Source organism: Papio anubis, chromosome 16 (genome assembly GCF_008728515.1).
Source record: "Papio anubis isolate 15944 chromosome 16, Panubis1.0, whole genome shotgun sequence".
Classification (NCBI taxonomy): domain Eukaryota; kingdom Metazoa; phylum Chordata; class Mammalia; order Primates; family Cercopithecidae; genus Papio; species Papio anubis.
The window spans coordinates 87,348,242-87,373,776 of NC_044991.1; the positions used below are offsets into that span (position 1 = coordinate 87,348,242).

The window sequence follows — 25,535 nt, forward strand, 5'->3', positions numbered from 1 at the left end:
CAGGGTCTCAAGGATGGGGATTCAGTTGGGAGTGGTGGGGACCGTGGGGAGCTGGAATGAGCATGCCACCAACAGGGACAGCCACTGTTCCGCTCCAGCCCTTGTTGCCAGGTAGGCATGTGGGCCCAGGGTTTTGTTATGAGAATTTCAAATTTTTCAACAAATACTAGAAATCTGGATTTTTATGTAACGTTTTCTATTTTTAAAACACTGATTCACTCAGAAGTAAAATACTGAACAGGCCAAATAAAGCTCATTTTAGGCTAAACTGCCACTTTGTAATGTCTGCTATGCACAAACTGGCTAATAGTAGAGTCAGAAGTCAGTAAACTACCCTGATGTCAAGTGGCTGGTTTGGCTGAGTTTTTCCTTTACTGATTGTTTGGGATTTGCATATTTATAGCATACAGATGCAAATGAAAGACTTTGCAGAAAAGTGGGTCCCAAATCCAAAATATAATAGACAGGAAATAAAACAATGAAAAAAATACAGTATTTGATTGCAGGTCTTTCTGCCGCCAAGCTCAGAGAAAACAAACAAAATGCAAAATCCTAGTATGGGTAAACCCAGTACAAAAACTTTTTCAAAATCAGAAAACAAATAAGTGGGGGTTTGGACCTTTGCATTCCAAAATTATTCTCAGCCAGATGGTGAATTTCTTGAATTAAGTCAGGGACCAGATTTTATTTATTTTTGTATCCAGGGCAGCTGGAAGCATCGAATCAAGTTTAAGTGAATGAATGAATGAATGAAAATTTCACATGGATTTATAGGTAATTAACATGTGACGCATGTGTTGGGGAGTGGCCCTGTGTGCGTTACCACCACGCCCTTTGGAGTCAGGAGACATGGCTTTTTTTCCAACCTGCTCTTCCATTTTGGCCACATTAGTTACGTAACCTCTGTGTGTCTCCATTTCTGATGTGTGAAGTGAGGATAATAAAAAATGCATACCTGTTAGTGCTGTGAAGATGCAATGAAACCTGCCTGTAACTGTACTGCATGGCCTGACATAGAGCTCTTGTCCAGTAAATGTTTCTGAGGTGGATGCCTAGTTAGTTTTAAACAGTGGATTACCAGGGGAGTGGGCGGGAGGAGATGACACCTACTTAACTGCTCTTCGGGGACACAAATTTTGAGTCCAGCAGCCTGAATTTGGACTAGCTTATGCCAACACATTATTTCTATGGATTCTGTGAGAATCAGCTCAGGTCACCTCTTGGGCAGAGGTCTGAGGAATCTGGAAAGCAACCCAGTGCTGTTTCCAAAGCATTGTCAACAGCAATGAGGCAGATGCTGCCCTTGGGAATGATTCTTTGCTACAGAATTGGCCATTTTCAGCAGCACACAGTGATGTTGTAATAAGGAGATAAAACATGTGAGTCCACAGCCGGCCTTTTATAGGGTGTTCGATGCATCCCAGTTGTTCTTAAATAAGCAAAGAGAAATTGCATCCTCTAGGCCGGTGGCAGCTTGCGGCTTTTCATTTTCCGCCTCTTTTTGGGTATTGTTGCTTTCCTTTTCACTTTCCTCTAATAAGGAATGCTGTCTCTAGAGCAAAATGAATGCCAACCTTATGCATTTCTGAAGGGAGAACTATTGTAGTTGGAAACTACTGAATAATTCTCAGAGTATTATTTTGTCATTATTACTCAACCTTTACTATCATATTCCTGATGTTGGCTGGGACCTCCTGGTCCTCTGAGGCGACAAGGTCAGGGCCAGCTCCTATCACGTCCCATATTTGGAAAGGCAAAACCCTGCACAGAAATTTCTCCTCTCCTCTAGTGGGCAGCAGGGTGAGCGGTGGCTCAGAGGGTGGGAGCTCATTCTCTTGGTTTCTTTGCATCCCAGGGGACACCCACCTTGCCTGTGGGCTGTTGTGCCCCACATTGAGCCAGATGGAAAAAATCTTTTTCTTTACAAATCATAAATTGGCCCTAGTCACATATAAAGTGTGTGAAAACAGAAACCTTAAAAAAAGAAAACCAAAAACTAGAGATAAGAATGATGAGAATGAGGGGAAAATTTGTACTAGAATAAGAAGAAAAGGAAAAAAGAAGTTCAAGTAGAACAGTTAGGTAGTAATGCTGTTGTTAAAATGCCCTTTGAACCCCCAGTCCTTTCCCAGGGAGTTTCTCTGATTCATTCCATATTTCTTGCTCCTCCCTCAGATTTTTCCTGAAACTCCAAACTCTCAGGGTATTTGCAACCTCTGCAAGGTCCACGCTGCAACCTAACAACGAATCCATGAAGACAAAGCAGGCAGCAAGGCACCCCTTCAAGAGCAGTTGAAGTTGCAAGAGGAATCTTTTATTTCTGTTATGTTTTCAACAATCACATTTGCTGGTTCATTAGTGAGGTGAGCATATGTCCTGGCTTATGCCTGTTGTTCTAGTGTGATTATTAAGAATGCCTGTGGGCACTGTCCAATTGTCCCACTTTGGATCATAAATTGAATGGTCACTCCATATACTTGCTTTACTCATTGCTTATCTCGAGTGGCACTATACAATAGATATATGATAGAAGTCAAATGCGTAATTTAGATTTTCTGGTAGTCCTGTTAAAACACAAAAGGAAAAAGGTAAAATTACTTTTAATAATATACTTTATTCTCCTGCCTCAGCCTCCCAAGTAGCTGGGATTACAGGCACCTGCCACAACGCCTGGCTAAATTTTGTATTTTTTAGTAGAGATGGGGTTTCATCATGTTGGTCATGCTAGTCTTGAACTCCTGACCTCAGGTGATCCACCCACCTCAGCCTCCCAAAATGCTGGTTGTAGTGAGCCAACATGGTGCCACTACCCTCCAGCCTGGGCAACTGAAAAAAACAAATATGTATTATACTTTATTATAATCTCAAAAAACATATATTTTACTTTATTAAACTAATATATCCAAAATACTATCACTTCGACATGTTGTCCATATAACACATGTAATGGGATATTTTACCTTTCTCTTGTAGTAAATTCTTGAAATCCAGCAGAGTGTACATTTTAATTGTGGCACATCTCAGTTTGGACTAACTACATTCCAAGTGCTCAGCAGCAAAATGTGGCTGTTGGCCACTGAATTGGATGCTCAGATCTAGGTCCATATTACTCATTTTTATAAATGTTGTAATGGTGCAATGAATAATCGCAGAATAATCACAGAAGGTAGAAGCTATAAAATTGTATTTTGAGAGTGGGGAGGGGTACATAAAGACCTCTTTCCAAAAGTTGAATATCTTGTGGAACTTTAATGTCTTGTGGAACTTGTACTGTAAGATCAGTACAAATGGCATAGTGTTAGAATAAATTATTGTATATAAATTTAAAATTTCAATATATACTTAATGTACAAGGGGACTTCAAAACGTTCATGGAAAAATCAAATTAAGAGATAAAAATAAAGAATATAAACTTTCTTAACATAAGCTCCATTAAGGTCAAGATGCTTTTGTAAGCAGGAACACCAACCATTTAGACCATCCCCAAAGAATTGAGGGTCCTGGGAATTTAACCATGTCAATTCAGTTCTTTTTCCATTATTAACTGAAGAAAAATGGGTTTCCTTTACGAGTTTTTTAATATTAGGAGACAAAAAAAAAAAAAAAAAAGTCAGAAGGAGCCAAATCAGTTCTGTAAGGTTCATGCCTAATGATTTTCCATCAAAACGTTCCCCAAATTGCCCTTGTTTGATGAAAGGAATGAGCAGGAATATTCTCGTGGTGGAGAAGGACTCTCTGGTTTTCCTGGGTATTTTTGCTGCTGACGCTTTGGTTTTCTCAAAACACTCTCATAACAAGCAGATGTTATTGTTGTTTGGCCTCATAGGAAGTCAATAAGCAAATTTGAGCAGCCCAAAAAGCTGTTGTCATGACTTTTGCTCTAGCCCAGTGCACTTGTATTTTGACTGGGTCACTCTTGGTAGCTGTTGTTTGGTTGTGCTTTGTCTTCACGATGGTACTGGTAAAGCCATGTTTCACTTCCTGTTACAGTTCTTTAAAGGAGTACTTCAGGAGCTTGATTTCACTTGTTTAAAGTTTTCATTGAAAGCTCTTCACTCGTCTGCAGCTGATATAGGTGCAACAATTTTGGCACCCATTGAGTGGAAATTTGCTCAAATATATTTTTTCAGTCAGAATTGTGCAAACTGAACCAACTATGGTGTTGGTGATTGATTGCACTGTTAATTATCAGTCCTCTTCAATTACGGCATGAACATGATGCATATTTTCCTTGCAAATTAGGGGTGTGGTCTCTACTGCTGCAGGCTTCATCTTTAACATTGTGTTGTCGCTTCATATAATGAGTTATGCATCTGTAAATTGTTGATTTCTTTGGGGTATTGTCCTCATACATTTTTTATAAAGCATCAATGATTTCATGCTCTTCCACACAAACTTCACCATAAACTTGACGTTTGTTCTTTTTTCACATTTGGCAGAATTCATGTTGCTCTGAGAGGGGCTTTTTGCAAACTGTTGTCTTATCTTTCTTAGTACTTCAAACTGGATCCTATTCAGACATGTTATAACAAGTTAGTATGAGTTTATTTTGGTGCAAAAATTGAAAATTTTCAAAAAAAATTACAAAATTTTTGAAATCCACACGCAGTTTTTTAGTAACACATATTTTCCAAGATTTTTTGAAGCCATCTTGTATATTTGATAAATATAATAAGAAAATTAAAAGAAACCATTTGTAAAATGTTAAAGTAATCAACCTCATGTATCTGTCGCTCAACTTCAACACTTACCATTCCCTGATAACCTCGTTTTACGGGTACTCCTGCCCACTCCCCAACTAATGGTTTTAAGATTTGCATGTATCTCTAAGAGATAAAGATTCTTGTTTTTACACATAGCTACAATAGTATTTAAAGTATCAATAATTCCTCAATTTTATTCACTACCTAGTCAGTGCACAAATTTCCCCAGATACCTTATAAATTTTTCTTTTACATTTAGTTTGTTCAAAACAGAGTCTAAATAAGGTCCATACGTTGCAATTGGTTGATAAATTTCTCAATATTTTTTATCTGTATTTTTCCTCATCTCTTGTAATTTACTTGTTTATTAGTCCTGTGGAGTTTTTTTTGGCAGTTTGGATTTTAATGCTTGGTTCTCTGGGGTGTTATTTAATGTTCCTCTGTTCTCTGTGCATCTATAAACTGATAGGGCTAAAGGTTGGAGGAAATTCAGAATAGAAACTTTGGCCAAAAGGTTTCATAGGTAGCATCAAAGGATACATCACATCTGGATGCTTTTTTCTTCTTTTTGAGTGTGTGTGTGTGAGAGAGAGAGAGAGACAGAGAGACAGAGAGAGAGAGAGAGAGAGAGAGAGATGGGTGGGGAGAGGGACAAAGGGAAGAAAAAAGGTAGAGAGATTGAGAGATGGGGGGAGGAACAGAGAGAGGAGGTAGAGAGAGAAACAGAGACATTAGATCAACCATTGTTGATCACTGCGTAAGACCTTAATTCAATACGTGTGACAACATTAGAATGCCCTTGTTCTGTCATTTCTTTCTCATTTGTTTGGTGGAACATCTCTGTCAGAATACTTCCTCCAATTCAAGTCCTTGGTTACTCTGAGGTATAGTTTGTATAGGACATTTAGGATAAAAACTTAAATCTTTCCCCTTTTATTTACTAATTTTCAAAATAACTTCACTTCCTGGCATTCTCCAGAGATGACCAATCAGTTTTTATTTTCTTTTTGTTTTCGAGGTAGAGGATGGTATTATTAACTTACAGGTTTGAATATGTTTGATATACTTCAATGGACTATGATTATCTCTGGCCAGTGGGAGCTGCTGCAGGTTGATTGTGGCTTTGTCTGCTGTCGGGCATGACACAATGTCTAGGCTAATCTTGTACATTTCTTGACCTACAACTTGCACTCAGCCATTTCCCCATGAGGAAATTTAACCTGAGAATAGCATCAGCATTAAAACTGGGGTTGCATTATTTAAAACTCTTTTGCTTGCAAGTAGCAGGAATTCCAACCCAAACTGCCCAGGCATGGTGTCATTCATTGGCTCCCATGATATAAAGAGCTAGGACTGGATTTGGGGGCAGGCTGACAAAGGGGCTCAAGCCCTCCATGGGAGCTGGTGTCTCTCCCTCCACTTCCCTGCTGCATTTCCTTTTGGTGGCTCCAGGGGAGATATTCAAACTGTGTAGCCACCAGGCACTGAGGAACCAGAAGGAACACAGGCCAAAGCATCGAGGGCTTCTGGAAGACCCCTGCTGTGCCAGCATTACTTCTTCAGTTGCTGCATTGTGGGGAGATACAGGAGGACCAGGGGAGGGGCTGGGGCGACAGGTGGTAGAGGGATAACTTGGAGGGCCTGAGGCCAGTGGCTATTTGCCAACAAGTATGGAGGTATTTTGACAATTTAACAACCAACTCAGTCTCTCCAGGGCTACCTAGTCTAGTTGGTTCCATTCTCTGACCTGCTCTTTGCTCATGGTGGCCAGATGGCCATACTCCTCACGTGCAGCCAGGAAAGCCAGGGCTAACCCAAGTCCAGAGAGTCACTTGGATGGACTGAGCTGGACCATGTGCCCGAGAATGAGCTGAGTTGATTAACTTGTCCCAGGCTCCATTCCAGAAGCTGGGGCCAGAGCTGCACATGTACCAGGACTGAGCATGGAGAGGTGAAGACCATAAACAAAAATTGGCGTTATGGCCAGGGGAGGGGGTACCAACTGTGGCAGGACAGCATCGTGTGCCCACCACAGAAGGGACAGAGGACATTTGCACCTCATGTTAGTTTCAAGGTCAGATTTGCTTTTGTGTTTTGTTTTGGTTGCAGAATATTAAGAATGTTAGGCTTTATATTGGTGTAGAGGTAAAAATTGTAGATGTTTTCAACACCTTGCCTTCCTATCTCATCAATTACACTAATCAGTGTGATTGAAAGAGAAGCAGTAGGAAACATTTTCCAACGTGAATTGAAACACTAACAATCAGGACTGGTGTATAATTTGTGGGACCTAATGCAAAATGAAAAGATGGATCCCTTGTTCAAAAGTTATTAAAAATGTCAAGACAGCAATGGCAGAGTAGTAAACCTGTCGGGTCCTGTGTGTTTGTACAGCATTGCCAATAATAATCCGGTAACAGCCCACATTTCTTTCCTTAAATAGAAAGATCAGACAAGAAGTGCCCTAAAATTTCAAGTGCTGAAATATCTATATGTTCTAAGGTTCAACCTCAATGTGGTGTGCACTCACCATTGTGCACATTTAGTGCAGTGGTGAGGAGGCCAGGGTCTGGCCTCTTAATGCTTCTGTTTTTCAGTTCTCCCCACTCACTAGCTGTGTGGCCTTGGGCCAATGACTTCACTCCACCTCACTTTATCCTCTCCCTCTGTAAAATGCGAGAAGAACATGATCTACCTTGTGGGATTGTTTTAAGGATTTGATATGAGGTATGAAAATAGTTTGAAATGAGATCATGGAAATTAATGTACTTAGAATGGGGCTGTTAGAGAATGGCTACTCTACATAGGCTTTGGCTGGTATCTCAGTGACAAATGTTCTTGTTGTGATACCTACGGTGTACATACACAATGTGTCATACATGTAGGCATACTGCGTGTGATGCTGGAGCACGCCCCACACACGTGCTTCCCTGTCTTGCCTGGCATGTAGTTGAGAGAGGCATGTGTGTGCTTTATCAGCTTGCTTGCTTAGATAATTTTTTCTGAGTAAAATGGAAAAAGCACTGAATGTTTTAAATGTACAACTCAAAGTGACAGCCTTCTTAGGCAGTAAAACATGCTCAAGGAAATTAAATTATGCACAAAAATTGTGTGAGAATTTATTCGAAGTTCTGCACAAACACAGTTTAACCTGTGTTATAATTTGGTATATATGACATTTAAGCATGTTGCTCTTTATTTTACAGGTTTTTTGAAAATAGTTAAAATGCATTTTAAGAAAAAGAAATTTGAATACAATCTTGGCAGAACCCTTGAACAAAGGGTCCTTGGGACCCTAGGATATGGGGTCCCCAGAGAAAGGCTTCACAATTGAGTTCCTTACAATGGGCACCTGCTTTTTATTATTAAACAGTAAAAAGAAAATCCCTCCCCAAACCCAAACTTAGTTGAAACTTCATCTTAAAATAATGAAATGAAACTAGGAAGATATGTTTATCTTATAATTAATATTTACATTATAATCATAACTATAAGCTAATTTTAAAATAGAGAAAGAGTAAACCAAGTTGACTTCCCCTCAATTTTTTTAATTGTGGTAAAATATATGTAACATAAAATGTACCATTTTAACCATTTTTTAGCATACGGTCAGTGGCATTGAGAACATTCCCATTGTACAGCCATCACCTTCAAATATCTCCAAAACTTTTTCATCATCCCAAACTAAAGCTCTGTCCCCATTAACCAACAACTCTCCATTCCCCCTTCCCCCAGCCCCTGGCAGCTGCCATGCAACTTCCCCTCCCTATGTATTCGACCACTCTAGGTACGTCATATAAGTGAAATGACACATGGTGGTCCTTTTGTGACTGGTGAGTGTTATTTTTTGTAGAATTTTCCAAACCAGGTTGTATGACAGCACGATAAAATATCCTTCCCTTTCTGCTTGACTTTCACAGAACTATCAGGAAGAGGACATTTTGGAGAGTCATTCAAGGGCTTCATTCAAGGGCTTCATCAATTTTGCAAGAATATTCTTTAAACTCTTATGTAGAAACGAGTTATAGTAAAGTATTACTTGAGCACAGTGCATGTCTTCTGTATTCAGCCCAGTGAACTTTCACATCCGGGTGCTTTCAGATGCAGATCTAGAACATTGCCACCTTCCAGAGTCTTCTCACATGATTCTTTGCAGATATTAACTCCTCCCCACCCACACGTGTCCGCTGTGCTGACTTTCCTTACCTCAGGCTAGTTTCCCCTCTTCCCCAACCTCATATAAATGGAATTGTTATCGTGAGTTCTTTTGCATCTGGCTTTTCACCCAGCCTGTCTGTCATCTGTGAGGCTCATCCTGGCGACTGTTCTTTGCAACTCACTCATTGTCATTTCTGTGAGCTATTTCTTGCTATGCATGTACTATCATTTATTTATCCATTCCTCTCCTGACGGAGCTTTGGGTTGTTTTAATTGACTGTTATAAAGATGCTATAACCACTCTGCCAAGAACGTTTCTTAATTCAAATTATTTTTTCTTTGAAAATGTCTGCATGGTCACCATTCTCGTAAGTTCTCTTTTCAGTTCTTGTCTCGGCCGAAGAATCCTCTTGCGAATGCCTCTGTACAAGACTCTGTGTTTTCCAAAATCACAGTTATCTATTTCATAACACCATACATCATTTGTGAGATCTTTACACTTCCTCTGAAACCAATTTGTCTTGTCCTTTTAGATGCTGACAACAGGAGCCTCCCGTGGTGGGAACGGGCTTGTGAAGGCAGTGCTGGGATGCACCAGGGCAGGAGCTACAGGTGAGTGGGCGGGGACATTTGAAAGGGGCTAATTTTCTCGTGGTCCTTTGTAGGGGGGATGTTTGTATGTTACGACAGCTTTCTTCCCTATGCAGCTCTGTAGCTGGGGTTGAGTGCATGTAAACTCAGCTAACAAAATCCTCTTGCATTTGATTTCAAGTCTATTGCTCTCTGCAGAATCCCCAGGCCTGCCACTTTCCTGGCACATCTTCTCAGCCTTTAGGCTCAGGCTGCAGTCTTTGATTAGTGGTGCATGTATGTGCGACGGGGACAGTTGTCACTGAAATTACAGACAGCTGAATGGTGATTTGAATTGCATGAGCATTAAGGCCTTCCTTAAGAGAGATATGCAAAACCCACGGTTTGATTCTCTTGAAGCATGGGGAAGGCCTGTATAGATAAATCCCCTTGACATCAACACAGCGGGGACACTCTAAGAACCTAATTTTAATGAATATACATTTTGACTTTCCAACTGCAAGGGAATGATGGGAGAAGATTTGTTTAGATCTTCCTAATTAATAGCCCAGGTTGACTGTACTTTTCTGTTTAATGTAACTGATTTCGTCTCATTAAGAGACAGGTGGAAATTGGATGCATTTTCCACTTCCTGGTAAGAATATCTTCTTCTTATAAGCTAGGCATAAAAACCCATCATGGCCTGGGCATTGGGACTGCTGTGCTCTGTGTGGAGCCACATTCAGAAATCCTTGTCTGTAATGAAATGGGATATTTTTCTGTACTTAGTTCATAATCTTTGGGCAGCATTTGATCATTTGAAAAAAGTCACACCATTCACTTGATCAGGAGGCATCTGTAGAGAATGCAGGTTGGGCCTGAGTCCTGTTGGCCCAGGAACAGGTAGTTGTGGCATCAGGCAGTTGTTGTTGTTGTTGTTGTTGTTGTTTGAGACAGAGGCTTGCTCTGTCGCCCAGGCTGGAGTGCAGTGGCACTATCTTGGTTCACTGCAACCTCCGACTCCCTGGTTCAAGTGATTCTCCTGCCTCAGCCTCCCGAGTAGCTGGGATGACAGGCACATGCCACCAAGCCCAGATAATTTTTGTATTTTCAATAGAGATGGGGTTTTCCCACGTTGGCCAGGATGGTCTTGATCTTCTGACCTTGTGATCCGCCCACCTTGGCCTCCCAAAGTGTTGGGATTACAGGTATGAGCCACCGCGCCCGGCCTGAGGTGTTTTTTAGTCAGGTAATTGAGGTGTTTCCACCAGGACGAAACCTCTTGGTGGCTGAGAGGGACCCCACTGAACTCTGCTGACCAGTGGGAGAGCATGCTTAGTGCTTAGGAACATTAGCACACACCTTGTGAAACTGATGTTTTTATGGTCAAAAAGGCTTGGATATCAGCACTTCCATAAGATACAGTGGACTCTGAGACCCACATTTACTCCCGGTGACCCCCCACTCTGTTCCTTGGTGCTCCGTGTCCCCAGCTCAGCCGCTCCGGGCTGCGGCTTTCTGCTCAGCCGTTCTCGTTCTGTTACTGCTGTTGTTGCCTTGGAGTGAGAAAGGATTTGTGTCTGCACACAGAGGAAGATGAGAAATGTCATATTTCTTTACGTTGTAAATGACTGAATTAAATATGACTCTCAAGCAATATTCTGGAAGGCTGGTAGGAAATTCAATCTCAGATATTTTGAACTTCCTTGTACCTTCCTTTTGGGGCACAGACATTCTGGAGGTTTTGGTGAGTTCAAGGGTGGCTGTGCTGGTCTCCATCTCCGGTACTCGCTGCTGATGACCTTGCGTGTGCTGTATCATTATCTCGAAAGATGCTTTTATCTCAGTCTTTTGAATAAACATTTTCCACTGCGCTCCAAGGATCTCCCAGTGAACTGATGGGTGTTAGTTCCCAGGTGTGGGTCTTTATGGAGGTTGTAGGCCCCATGAGGCAGAGAACCACACCTGTCTTAGTCACTACTTCGTCTCCAGAGCCTAGAACAGCGCCTGGTTCATAGTGTCCAATAATTATTGAGTGATTGATTTAGATGGAGAAAGCCTCAGGGGTAACTGAATCAGGAAGTTTAGGATTTAGGAGTAATCTGGATACAATTCCTTCTGGACGAATAGACAACTTAGGTAGAGAAAACATTGTTGAAATGCGCTTACCTTATTCAGCAGAAAGAGACCTGAGGAATAATAAAATACTAGAAAGAAAATCAATAAAGAATTATCAGTCGACTTTCTGCAAGCAGTACATTTGTATAATTTATTACTGGATATATAACAATATGATCTCTTTTAAAATATACTTAGTATAACATACATAAATGTACATAAATAATACTTTGTGTAGTTAATGGGTCTTTACCTACTCAAAGGAAGAACGAGAAGGTTTATCAGCATCTGGGAAGCACATTCCTTCCCCCTCCCAATTACAGCTTTCTCAAAATCTAATCCCTGTCAGAAGGTCTATCATTAGGAATTAATTCTGATTGTTGAACTTTACACACAATGTGTACACAGGGTGCTTTCTTTTGTGTTAGACTTCCTTCACTCATCATTATGTGTGGGAGATTCACCCATGTTGTGTGTGGTTGTAGTGTGTTCATTTTCATTGCAATGTAATATTCCACCAAAGAAGAAGATTTATGCATTATACTGTTGAGGGCCATTCGGGATGCCTACAATAAATAACAATGCTGTAACATCCTTGTTCCTGTTTCTGGTGGATTCATGCAAACATTTCTATTGAGTGGAATTCTTTTTAGGAGTGGAATTAATGGATAACTTAGATCACATTCCCCAGAAGCAGAATCTGAGATGTGCAAGTGATTTATAGAAAGGGTGCTCTCAGGAGGAAGCTGGGAGGAAGCAAGGGAAGGAGGAGACAGCATGGGAGAAGCTATACCATATACGGATTCTGGTAGAGTCCAGGGCAGCCTGATGCCATAGGGAGCTCTGGGGGGTGACCAGCACCACAGCGTTGATCTTCTGAGGGTTTTGGTATCTTTGCATCAGCCAGGCATTGGCTGGGTGTCATCCCAGAGGGGTGGGGATAACATTGTGAAGCATCTGTATGCATGATGGCTCCCATCAGCAAAATCATTCTCTGGAAAAGGTGTGGGACCTCAGCAGCTAACGCTTTCAGGAGCTGGGACATTGGTGCCCTGGCTCATAAAATGGCCTGAGTGGGTCACCAAGAGTATCTGCTACACTGAGGCAGGGAGGAGCCAATGGCCAACATTAGCAGGCATTGCTAGTGTTTGTGTGGATAGGAACACCTTGAGCATCATAGGAGGGTTTCTGTTGTTCCAACTTTTCACCAACACTAGGTATTGTCTGATTTTTCATTTTAGCTATCTTTTCCATTGTGCTCATTTGGCTAATAAGATACAGTGGTATCTTCTTTTGACTTTAATTTGCATTTTCCTAATGACTAACAAGGCTCCCTTTCCTTATGTTTATTGCCGTGTGTTTATATTATTTTAAGAAGTGTCTCAAGAACTCTATATTAGGTTGTCTTTAATTGGGTCATCTGCCTGTTTCTTATTGTGGGGGTTAATTATCTATTCTGGACAGTAGTCCTTGTCAGATATTTGCTTCAGAAATGCCTTCTCCAAAATTATGGTTGTCCTTTTTAATCTTGTAGCATGTCCTTTGTTCAACAGAAGTTCTTAATTTTAATGAAATCCAGTGTCATCTTTTTCCTTTTATGGTTTGTGCTATTATGTGCCCTATTTAAGGAATCTTTGTCTGCTCCAAGCCCGTGAAGATATTGTCTTATATTGTCATCTAGAAACTTCATTTTAATTTTCACCTTTCATATTTAGAGCACCAAAGCTTTGGGAATAGATCTTTGCCTATAGTGTGAGGCCATATCTCTTTAGTCATAAATCAAAGAACACTATGTATGGTCTGTATCTCATTTTTCATTTTATTGACTCTGTTTTCTATTCCAGTAGTTCTCAACCCGGGGTAAATTTTTCCCCCACCAGGGGACATTTTACAATTTCTGGAGATGTTTTTTGTTGTCACAGGTATGTGCAGGGGCTGCTACTGGCATCTCATGGGTAGAGACCAGGGATATTGCTAAGCAACCTCCATCGCACAGGACATTCCCTAATAAAAAAAAAAACAACAAAACACCCAGCTCTAAATGTCAGTAGTGCTGAGGTTGGCTAAGAAACCTGGCCTGTGCCTGCACCAAGGCCACAGTGTCTCACTGGCTGTGGCTCCACAGTCAGCCCCTGCTTTGGGTCCTGTGACCTGTAACTCTGTGATTCTTTCCAGGCATACTTGGCACTGCTTTTGCTTTTTTTTTTTTCTATGTAAATTTTCGAATAATTTTGTTAGTGTCTAAAAAAAAAAAAAAAAAAAAGCCCTGCTGGGATTTTTATGGGCTTGCCTATAATCTATACATCAATTTGAGGAAAACTGGCACCTTTCCATTAAGAACTCTTATAATCCAACGAACATGATATATCCTTCCATTTACCTAGGTCTTTTATATTTTCTATGGTGTTTTTTTGTTTGTTTGTTTGATTGTTTTTCTTTATAGGAATTTGGCAAGTCTTCTGTTAGATTTATTCCTGGCTTTTATACATTTCTACTGATCTTGTAAATACTATTCTTTACATTTCAGTTTCTAGTTGCTTGTTACTGGCATTAAAATGAAATTACTTTTGTGTATTGACATGCATGTAGCAGTGATGCTGAATTCTCTTAATAATTCAATTAGTTTGTGAATTCTTCTGGATTTTCCACATAGTATTAGATATGAGAGTCTTATCTTTTTCTTTTCATGTTTTATTATATTGCTTGCTTGCTTGCTTATTGTCCTGGTTATATCTCCTGGTTAGGAGCTCCAGAACAATTTTCAATAATGGCTGTGCCCAGGCTGGTTTTGAGCTCCTGGCTTTAAACGATCCTCCTGCGTCAGCCTCCCACAGTGCGGGGATGACAGGCGTGAGCCACCATACCCAGCCTTGTTTTCTGTTTGAATATATCCTATGTCTTCGTTTATATTCTTTCATTCTACTTCAGGTTTTTTGGTTTTTCCAAATGTAATTTCTTGAGATTGATAGTCAGACAATTGGTCTTTCAGCTTTCTTCTTTCCTACATAGGCATTTAAGACCAAGAATTTTCCTCTAAGCATGGCTTAGCTGCATACCACACATTTTGATATGTTGATATATCATTGAGATGTTGATATGTGTGTGTGTGTGTGTGTAAAATGTTTTACATGTATTTTAAAAGTATGCAAATTCTACAGCTGTTGGGTGAAGTGTTCTACACATGTCAATTAAGTCAGGCGCGTCAGGATGCATGAATCTTCTGTATGTTTTTCCGGCATTTTGTCTGCTTATTCTATTCCTTAGAGAGGTATGTTAAAATCTATCACACTCATTGTAGGTTTCCTGTTTCCTCTTTTATTCCTATCAAGTTTTGTCTTATATGTTTTGAATGTATGTTAATTAGGTACATGCAAATTTTAAATGATCATATCTCTCTGATATATTCTTTTGCCATGATGAGACATCCCTCTTTATTTCTAGTAATGCTCCTTTCTTTAAAACAGATTTGCATATCAGCCTAGGAAACCACCATTCTTTTGATTACTGTGTGCATGCCTTTTTTCCCATGTTTTAATATTCAGCCCGTTAGTATCCTTATGTAGAAAGTGTGTCTCTTTTATATCATGCATTAAAAAAAAATCTAATCAGACATTCTTGCTTTTTAAACTGGAGCATTTAATCCATTTACATGTTATGCAAGTACTAACATGTTTGAGTTTATAATTTTGCTATTTGTTTTTTCTGTTACCTATTCTTCCCTTCCTTGCTTTCTTTTATATGGATCAATGTTTTCATGATTTTATATTCTCCCCGTTTTACCTTGTTATGCATTCTTTTGCTATTATTTTAATAAGTAAACTAGAAATTATAACATGTATTCTTGAGTCACTACAGTGCCTCTGTCTAATCTAATTAGCACTTTTGCCACTTCCCAGACAATTCAATTACCTTAGAACACTTTAACTTCATTTAACCCCTTTACCATTTGTGTTATCGGTGTATTTTATTTCTATATATATTTCAAGAACCACAAGACAGCATTGCTCTTATGATTCAATACTCTGAACAATTCTTGAGAGAGATCCATATATCTACATACATTTTTCTGTTCTCCACATCTTTCTGAATTTCTGTGCAGGATCATTGTATTATACTGGTAGATATCTCTTTAATATCTTAGTTAGGACTGCTAACTTTTGTTTGTCTGGAAATATGTCTATTAATCTTCACTTTTGAATGACATTTTCACTGGGCATAGAATTCTAGGTTGGATATTAGTTTCTTCAACCATTTTAAAGGTGTCATTGTTTTTTCTACTGGATTCTACCATTTCTGTTGAGAAGTTAACTGTAATTCTTACTGTTTACTCCTTTGCAAGTAATTCCTCATGTGGCTTTTCTCCTTAAGAACCTAAGTGTGGCTACTGTCACACGAGCTTTAAATAATTTTTTTTTTTTTTTTAAAGGGAGGAGAAAAAAAGAACCTAAGTGTGGCTTTCTTTTCCTGTATCCTACTTGTCACTTTTATTGTTACTTCTTTGTGATAAAGTGTGTGTGTGTTTTTTTAAATCTGGTTGCTTTGTAGTTTTTCTTTGTCTTAGATTCTTAGTTATTTCATTAAGATATCCCCCAGGGGTGGTTTTCTTTTTATTTAAACATCTTAGGGTTCATAACATTTTTGAATATACAGTTTTATAATTTTATCAGTTTTAAAATATTCTTGACCATCACCTTATCAAATAGGGCTTCTTCCCACCTTTATTACTTCATCTCTTTGGGGACTGTAGTTAATATGTATATTTAGTATTATAATCACATGTATATTTTCTATCATTTTTCCCCTTTTGCACTTCAAAGTGGATGTTTTCTATTCTATCATCCAGCCCATGAATCCTCTTTTTAGTTCTCTCTAATCTGCTGTTAGACTCATCTATCGAGTATGTAATTTCAGTTACTTTATTTTTGAGTTTTAGGATGTCCAATTTCAGTTTGAGACTCTAATTCTCTACTAAAACTCCCCATTTTCTTATTTATTTTCTTGTATATATTAATCATAGTTCTTTAAAAATCCATACCTTATGACTGTAATGTATGGCTCATCTGTGGATCTGCTTCTGTTGTCTGCTTTTTCTCTGTGTCTTATTTCATGGTATACATGCTAATTTTTGAACTTTTTCTTGACCGATGAGGTGCAGAGCCTCTCTACGGTATTATAATCTTCCAGAGAAGAATTTTATTTTATTTGAGTTTGTATCAGGCAGTTATACTAGGGGAAGACCACTCAGGCTAATCAGAATTAGTTTGATCACTTCAGGACTGGGTTTCTACTCCGTAAGACAGGGTCGTTTTCCTTCTATTTGCCCCTTTTCCCAGTAAAACTTCAGTTTTACATTTTTAGGCCTTTAAGACTGTTGAAAGCTGTGCTTAGTTTCTCCGACATCTGGAACTGCTTTGTGCTTGTCTTCCTAACCTTTCACTAGTCCCCACTTACACATTGGCAAATATCTCAAGGGGAAAACCAGAGTAGAAATGCTGGGCTTGTGTCTCAGTGCTTGCCTTCTCTCCAAGCTCTTGGACCTATGTGTCCTGGTAGCCATCATGTCCTTGAATACAACCTTCATCTCCTATCCCTATAAATTGCCAAAAGCTCTGCTCAGCTCCCACTTCATGCTTGGTTTTCTGCTCAGGTTCTCAGCCTTTTGCCCATATAACTTGCAAACTAAATAAACCTCAAAGTGAAAGCAATGTAGAATACTCGCCTCATCTAAATATGTTTTCCTTTTCTCTGGGATCTTGGACTATCTGTCTTCGTTTGGTAGACCTTTCTCTAACCTTGAAAATAACACAATCATGTAAAATTCACCTTTTTAATATATATGTTTCATCCAGTTTTTGTGTGTGTATGTTTGCAGCAAAAGATTTGTCTTGCTGTAGACTAGTCCTTTATATCATCAACCAGATGACAAAATATATATCTTAGTCACTTGATTTCCTATTATAAAATAACATGATTTGTATTAGTTTTTGTTCTAAGCAACAAAAAAGCAAAGATTGTTTTTGTTCTAAGCAACAAAAACTGACTCTGGTTAACTTAAACAAATTATTATTTTTTTTTAAAAAGGTGCCATCTGGGATTGGCATTACCATGACCTTCATTGTGTATTGAAGGCTCTGAGGCTCTGGAAGGTTGAGTAACAGGCCCAAGGTTGCAGAGACAACAGGGAGTGGTGTAGGGATCCAAACTGATGCTCCCCAGCTCACAGACGCCTTTGTGTCGTGCTACTCCCCAGTGACAAGGTAGATTCACACACAGCTCTAAGAAATAATGTGGATAAATCTTGCCTACCCTTCATTCAGCTTTCCCCAGTCTTGCAAAACTAGAGTACAATATCAAGACAAGGATGTTGGCATTGACACACTCAACCAACTTCATTGATATGGCACCAATTTAATGTGCACCCTGATATAGACTGAATGTGTCCCCTCAAAATTCCTACATTGAAATCCTAACCCCAAAGGTGATGGTCTTAGGAGATAGGGCTTTGGAAGGTGATTAGGACATGAGGGTGGGGCCTTCATGAATGGGATTAGTGCCCTTATGAAAGGGACCCCAGAGAGCTCTCGTGCCCTCTTTTCTCCATGTCAGTGGCAGTTTGCAGCCTGGAAAGGGTCCTCACCAGAATCAGGCTGTGCTGGCATCTTGATCTTGAATTTCTAGCCTCTAAAACGGGGAGAAAAAATGTCTGTTTTTAAGCCACCCAGTCTATAATACTTTGTTATAGCAGTCCTAAGACAGATCCATTTATATGTGTGTGTGTGTATATATGTATGTGTGCATGTATGTGTGTGTGTGTCTGTGTGTCTGTGTGTGTGTATGTGTTTGGGCTCAGAACGTGATGGTATCTTGGCGTGTCATACTCATGTGTATTTTTGAGCCGCAAGAGACAGGAGAACCTGAGAAGCAAGAAGGCCTCTGACTTTGCTCCATCCTCCTGTCTTCTGCCCCTCTTTCTTCCCTGAAGCAGGTTTTAGAAACTAGAATCCTTCTTACCCAAAGCAAGCAATGACACTGAGAAAAGTCACTCTTACCTCTTCCCCTCTCCCCTGAAGATCCTCATTGTCCTTCCTCATACCTGGGGCAGTGGGTGGGGGAGGAATGTTTTGCAGAAACACAGAAAAGAATCTGAACAAACCGGCCTTGCTGAAGATCCCCCCAGATTATTACCTTTAGATCATACCCATTTTGTTCCATTCTACTTCTCCACAAATTAAAATTTTCATCACACTTAGCATAAAAATGCACAGTTTTCCCTGGGTCTTTGAATATTCATTTCTGGAGGCCTGTGTCACATTCACCTTTATAAAAATAAATGTGTTATGCTTTCTCCTGGTCATCTGCCTTTTGTTACAGGGTTGTCAGTCAAGACCCTTGCAATGGGTGAGGAAAAGGTACTTTTTCTTCCCTACACGTGGGTGTGCGGTTCCCTGTAATTTTACGCCACGTGTAGATTCTCGTGAGCATCACTTCAGTCCAGAAAGAGCAGATTCATCACAAGGCCCCTTGTGCCACTTTGCCATAGTCACACCATGAGCTTTCCTCCTCAAACTCTGGCAACCATGGATCTGCTCCCCATCTCTACAATTTTGCCATTTTAAGAAAGTTATATAAATGGAATCATGTGTTATGTAACCCATTGAGATTGGTGTTTTTCACTCAAGGTAATTCCCTTGAAATCCAACCAGGTTTTCTCATGCATCAGTAGTTTACTCCTTTTCATTGCGGAGTGGTGTTCCACAGGGGTTTCCTTTCAGGATTGCACAAGATACACTATGTTGAAAGCTTAGCATGGTGACATTGTGTGTGCCTACTGCATAATGGGGCATCCTGTAATGGGAGCTGGTGCTTTTCCTCTAGGCAGAGACATGATGTAATTTTAAAAAATTGAGTTCAATTGTACATGCAACTTTAGGACAGAAGAGATCAAGTTTCCCTGGACTAAGTGTTCAGTTATGAACGATATTGAAAGGCTGAATTGAGATGCCTCCTTCTCCTGCAGAACTTAGAAACACTGGCTTCAACAGGGCTTTAAGAAATAGATCAACACAGAATTCCCCAGATGAGAGAGGCAGAGCCAGCTAGGGAGGGAGACAAAAGGCTGGCTGGGACCTGGGTGAATTTATTAACAACTTCAAGAGGAGGTTGTGCCATTCAAAGAAGGTTTGCTGTGCTCAGGAAGCTGTGTATAAATCCCACTGGCAAATACTGGAAGTTTCATTTGGAACCTCTCTGAGGGGTGGAGAGAGCTTTAGCCGTGGAGGCAATCTGGCCAGAGTGGCAAAACCCATCAGGTGAGGCTGATGCATCTTCCTAACCAAGTGACATTAAACATTGAACACCCCTACCTTTTCCTGTGTCTATTCCAGGCTCCCCAGACTATCTGCTGATTATTTGTGGTATCCACATAGTCTGCCTGCAGGGAGATAATGCAGGAATCATAGGGACTTTGAGCATCCTGTGCTCAGCATGAGTTACTTCTCATTCTAAAATCAAACAAATGCACTGAATACAAGTTGGCTTCTTATGCCTACCATGCAGGGGCAATCTTTTCAATCACCATGATAATTACAGGACATTTTGCTGCCATTTATTGAACACTTATTAGGCACCAGGCTCCACATGAAGCTCTCTGTGCGTATTATTTTGTGTTAATCCCCATGCCAATCCTATGAGGTAGGATTGAGAGAGGGGATTAACAATCCACAGTGTGCAGGTGGTATCACTGGGATTTGAATCTAGGATGGATTTGATGCCAGAGTCTGTGTTCTTGACCATCAAATGACAGAGATGAGTTACTGTAAGTTAAAAATTGGCATTTGGAGCTTATACTTCAGCTGTAAAAACTTGGCATATGTGGAGTTGCCATTGTGAGAAGGATCAGCTCTTGATGTGCTGGCAAACCAGCATCTGTAAAATCTGCGACCACAGCCTGAACCAGGGCACATTTGCAGGCTGAAGAGGACAGTAGAAATCATGATAATGTTGTATAACAATGATGGGGGTCATTGTTTAGAATGAGATCCGCTTTAGGCGCAACAGACCAAGCAGACCAGAATAGATTTGCCCATGCTAAGTGCCATGTAATCAAACTGACTCATATGGACCAGTTTTCCAAAAAACAGGAGATTCCCAGCAGCAGTTGGAAGAAGCCCCATTTGTCTCAACCAGCATGATACAGAAGTTCCCTCCATTTTGACCTTATAAGGAAAGTAACTTGTAATGCCCTATCTACTTTTTATTCCTTTTTTCAGCCATAAAGGCCATCTCCTTTTCTCACCTTACAGGATCTTCTTTCCAAAGCTTTAGATGGAATGCTGCCTGACACATGACTCACTAATGAAAGCCAGTTACATCTCTAAACTAAATTGGCAAGAATGTTATTTATTTATTTTTTTAACAACAGTGATAAGAGGAAGAGTAGAATAGCTAAAACTTAGTAAATGAATATTTGGGTCAAGTGCTGTTCTATGTGCTTTACACATGTGAACTCATTAATCCTTAAAACAAGCCTTTGAGATAAAAACAATGGCATTAGCTGCATTTGGCAGATGAGGAAATGGAGGCACATGGGGGCGAGGTAACTTCGTGACTTGTCCAAGTCATACAGTGGTGAGGAGCAGAGCTGGGATTCAAACTGGGCAGCCTCCATCCAGAGGATACAAACTTCACTGTGGATCTATGCCATCCCCTCCGTTACACAGGGCCACCATGGAGGAGCTCTGTGCCTCCTGTGCTAGCTGCTGGCCTGACCATCCTTCAGGGGGAAGGGGACACTGCCAGGCTTTTGTTGCAGAGGAGGAAGACTAGATGCCTTGGAGTGTCTGGGAGGACTTCCAGCTGCCTCTTCTCAGGTGAGAAGGAATCATTTGATCTATTGAAATGAGTTTGGGCCAGTGAGGGTTACCCCGGTCACAAGCTCTGGTTAAGCAGAAGAGGATCTAGTAAGAGCATGAGAACTCTGCTTGGGAAATGGCAAGATCAAGGGCAGAGCTAGGGTCCAAGTAGCAGGAGCTGGCACCAGGCATCTCAACTCAGCGTACCTGGTGGGAATCAGGTTAACTCTTTTCCCTATCTTGTGTCATCTTGGCTAGCAGTCAGAATATCTGGGGGTTGGTGGAAGGAGAGTTCATGAGATTGCCCCATCTTGAGTTCCAGTACCCCTTCACCCCAGCGCTGCTAAGCAATGAAGCAATATCAGGGCATCTTGACTTACAGCCAGTAAACAGCCGACCCCACCAAACAATGGCAGGGCACCTTGACTGACAGCCAGCCTACCCTACTAAGCAATGGCCGGGCACCTTGACTGATAGCCAGCCTACCCCACTAAGCAATGGCAGGGCACCTTGACTGCCAGCCAGCCCAGTGCACTAAGCAATGGTAGGGCACTTGACCTATAGCCAGCCCATCCTACTAAGCAAAAGCAGGGCACCTTGACTTACAGCCAGCCCACCCCACTAAGCAATAGCAGGACAACTTAACTTGCAGCCAGCTCCACCAGCAATGGCAGGATACCTGGACACAGAGCCAGCCTACACTACTAGACAATGGCAGGGAACCTTAACATAGAGCCAGCCCACCCCATCAAGCAATGGCAGAATACCTTGACTTATAGCTAGCCCACCCAACTAAGCAGGGCATTTTGACCTCCAGCCAACCCAAGACCATACACAGTGGGAGAGGGGCAATTTCCCAAAAGGGAGATGGGCATCGTGCAAAAAGTAGGGAAACAGATGTTGGGGTAGCCCAACCCAAGCAAATCCCCTAAAGAAGTGTGTGGTCCACAGCTGCCACAATGGGTAAAACAGAGAAGAGGCAAGTACTTTGGGTGGTGACTGCAGAAGAGGAGAAACAGTCCCTAACCCTCTGCCAATTTACCTGTTAAAAGTCCCGCGTTTCTTCAATGGATCCTTGCAGTCTCTAGGAAAACTCAATTTCCCATAAATGATGGTTAAAACAATAAAATAATTTCATCAAACTTGGGCATATTAAATTTGGCTATCTTTAAAGTGGAAAAAAGTCTGGAATCATCCATTTTCCCTCTCATTACCTTTAATTTCCTTGCATCATTTTTTTTAAAACCAAGTTAAATCCATTAAAAAGTCAATGAAAATCAATGGGTCTTTATTGGACATGTCACACAATGTCCCTTTAAGCAGAAATTGCCCTAAAAATTGCCCAAGAATTTACCTCCAAAATGGGGATGTCTCTAAAATTTAAGAAAGTGCCAGTTTGTCAAAAAGAAAGGTAAAAGGAGATGAAACAAGTTCAAAAGTATTTCAAAAGGAAAAGACTTCAAATGAGAAGTTTCCAAATGATTCCTTTGGTCCTGAGGATAAGATATTTGTGCAGAGTAGTTGGCTGGAGGTGCTGGGCCCTAGACACTGCTGCGTGGAGGTGAGACCTGTGAGTGCTTGAAGAGAGAGAATGCCAGTGTGCATATCTGCATCCAACAAGGACAGGGACCCACATATTTTATTGGGAGCAGTTGCTTTTAATTTTTGTAAGGCTTTGAAATTACCAAAAATGGGATGCTTTTGCTCATGATGAAATGGCTAAACTTTGCAGTGAAGGTGTTCTAAAGTAATATTTCTGAAGAGAATGGACGGAGCAACCCCCGCCACAACCTGCCCCTGCAAGTCTTGCTGAGTTTTCTGCACAAATATCTTTTCCTACAGTCCCCTACCCACTGAGAAATCCAGCAAGGCTGGGACTCAGCACGTGGCTTAGAGCTGTGAGGTATGAGACTCCAAGAATGAATGTTGTGTAAAAAGAACTTTTGGTACATTGCTCCCTGGAAAAATACAGTTCTGCATAACATTCTATTCTTAAAAAATGAATTTTTCTGTGGTCAGTTAAGAGAAACCCATTTGAGCCCTTAGCATTGTGTACATTTGTGTACTCAGGTCTCTTGGAAACCCTACACAAAAGAAATTCAAATAACTTAGTGAAATTCTGTCTTTTTCAACTATATTGAACAATATACCGTTTGTTCCAAGGAATATATTTTTTGGAAATGCTCTTTTTCTTTTTTTTTAAGTTTAAGTTCTGGGATACATGTGCAGGATGTGTAGGTTTGTTACATAGATAAACATGTGCCATGGTGGTTTTCTGCACCTATCAACACATCACCTAGGCACTAAGCCTAGCATGCATTAGCTATTTTTCCTGATGTTCTCCCTCCCCCCATGACCCCTCCCTCAACGACAGGCCCCAGTGTGTGTTGTTCCCTTTCCTGGGTCCATGTGTTCTCATTATCATCTCCCACTTACAAGTCAGAATATGTAGTGTTTGGTTTTCTGTTTCTGCAGCAGTTTGCTGAGGAAAATGGCTTCCACCTCCATCCATGTCTCTGCAAAGGACATAATCTTGTTCCTTTTTATGGCTGCATAGTATTCCTCAGTGTATATATACAACATTTTCTTTACCCAGTCTATCCTTGATGGGCATTTCAATTGACTCCATGTCTTTGCTATAGTGAATAGTGCTGCAATGAATGTATGTGTGCATGTATCTTTATAATTAATATTCCTTTGTGTCTATACACAGTAATGAGATAGCTGGGTCAAATGTTATTTCTGGTTCTAACTCTTTGAGGAATCGCCACACTATTTTTCACAACGGTTGAACTAATTTATATTCCCACCAACAGTGTAAAAGTGTTCCTATGTCTCCATAGCTTCACCAGCATCTCTTGTTTCTTGACTTTTTAATAGTAGCCATTCTGCGTGGTGTGAGATAGTATCTCATAGTGGGTTTGATTTGCATTTCTCTAGTGATCAGTGATATTGACATTTCTCTAGTGATCAGTGATGTTGAGCTTTTTTTCATGTTTGTTGTCTTTTGAGAAGTGTCTATTCATGTCCTTCACCCACTTTTTAATGGGGTTGTTTTTTTTTCTTGTAAATTTGTTTAAGTTCCTTGTAGATTCTGTATATTAGCCCTTTGTCAGATGGATAGATTGCAAAATTTTTCTTCCATTCTATAGGTTGTCTGTTTACTCTGATGATAGTTTCTTTTGCTGTGCAGAAGCTCTTTAGTTTAATTAGATCCCATTTGTCAATTTTTGCTTCTGTTACAAATTGCTTTTGAGGTTTTTATTATGAAAGCTTTTCCTGTGCCTGTGTCCTGAATGGTATTGCCTAGATTATCTTCTAGGGTTTTATAGTTTTGGGTTTTACATTTAAGTCTTTAATCCATCTTGAGTTAATTTATGTATAAGGTGTAAGGAAGGGGTCCAGTTTCAAATTTCTGCATATGGCTTGCCAGTTTTCCCAGCACCACTAATTAAATAGGGAATCCTTTCCCCATTTCTTGTTTTTGTCAGGTTTGTCAAAGATCAGATGGTTATAGATGTGCAGTCTTATTTCTGAGTTATTCTGTTCCATTGATCTACGTGTCTGTTTCTGTACTGGTACCATGCTGTTTTGGTTACTGTAGACTTGTAGTATAATTTGAAGTTGATTGCATGATGCCTCCAGCTTTGTTCTTTTTGCTTAGGATTTTCTTGGCTGTACAGGCTCTTTTTTGATTCCATATGTATTTTAATGTATTTTTTTTCTAATTCTGTGAAGAATATCAATGGTAGTTTAATGGGAATAGCATTGAATCTATAAATTACTTTGGGCAGTATGGCCATTTTCACAATATTGATTCTTCCTATCCATAATCTTGGAATGTTTTTCCTTTTGTTTGTGTCCTCTCTGATTTCCTCAAGCAATGGTTTGTAGTTGTGCTTGAAAAAGTTCTTCACTTTCCTTGTTAGCTGTATTCCTAGGTATTTTAAGCTTTTTGTAGCAATCATGAATGGGAGGTCATTCATGATTTGACTGTCTACTTGACTATTGTTGTATAGGAATGCTTATAATTTTTGCACATTGATTTTGTATCCTGATAATTTGCTGAAGTTGCTTATCAGTTTAATAAGCTTTTGGGCTGAGACGATGGAGTTTTCTAAATATAGGATCATGT

The 25,535-nt window shown here is 40.2% G+C and overlaps 1 long non-coding RNA gene across 2 annotated transcripts in view; it reads left to right on the plus strand.

Annotated features, from left to right (window-relative positions):
* Positions 1 to 25,535, plus strand: part of LOC110740468 — a 157,038-nt gene that overhangs the window by 39,992 nt on the left and 91,511 nt on the right. Inside the window, exons 3-4 of one of the 2 annotated variants that reach the window (XR_002515047.2) lie at positions 2,176 to 2,363; positions 9,395 to 9,473. This is a non-coding gene — a long non-coding RNA (uncharacterized LOC110740468). The remainder of the gene's footprint in view (positions 1 to 2,175; positions 2,364 to 9,394; positions 9,474 to 25,535) is intronic. The other variant, XR_004179134.1, reaches the window with a different exon arrangement.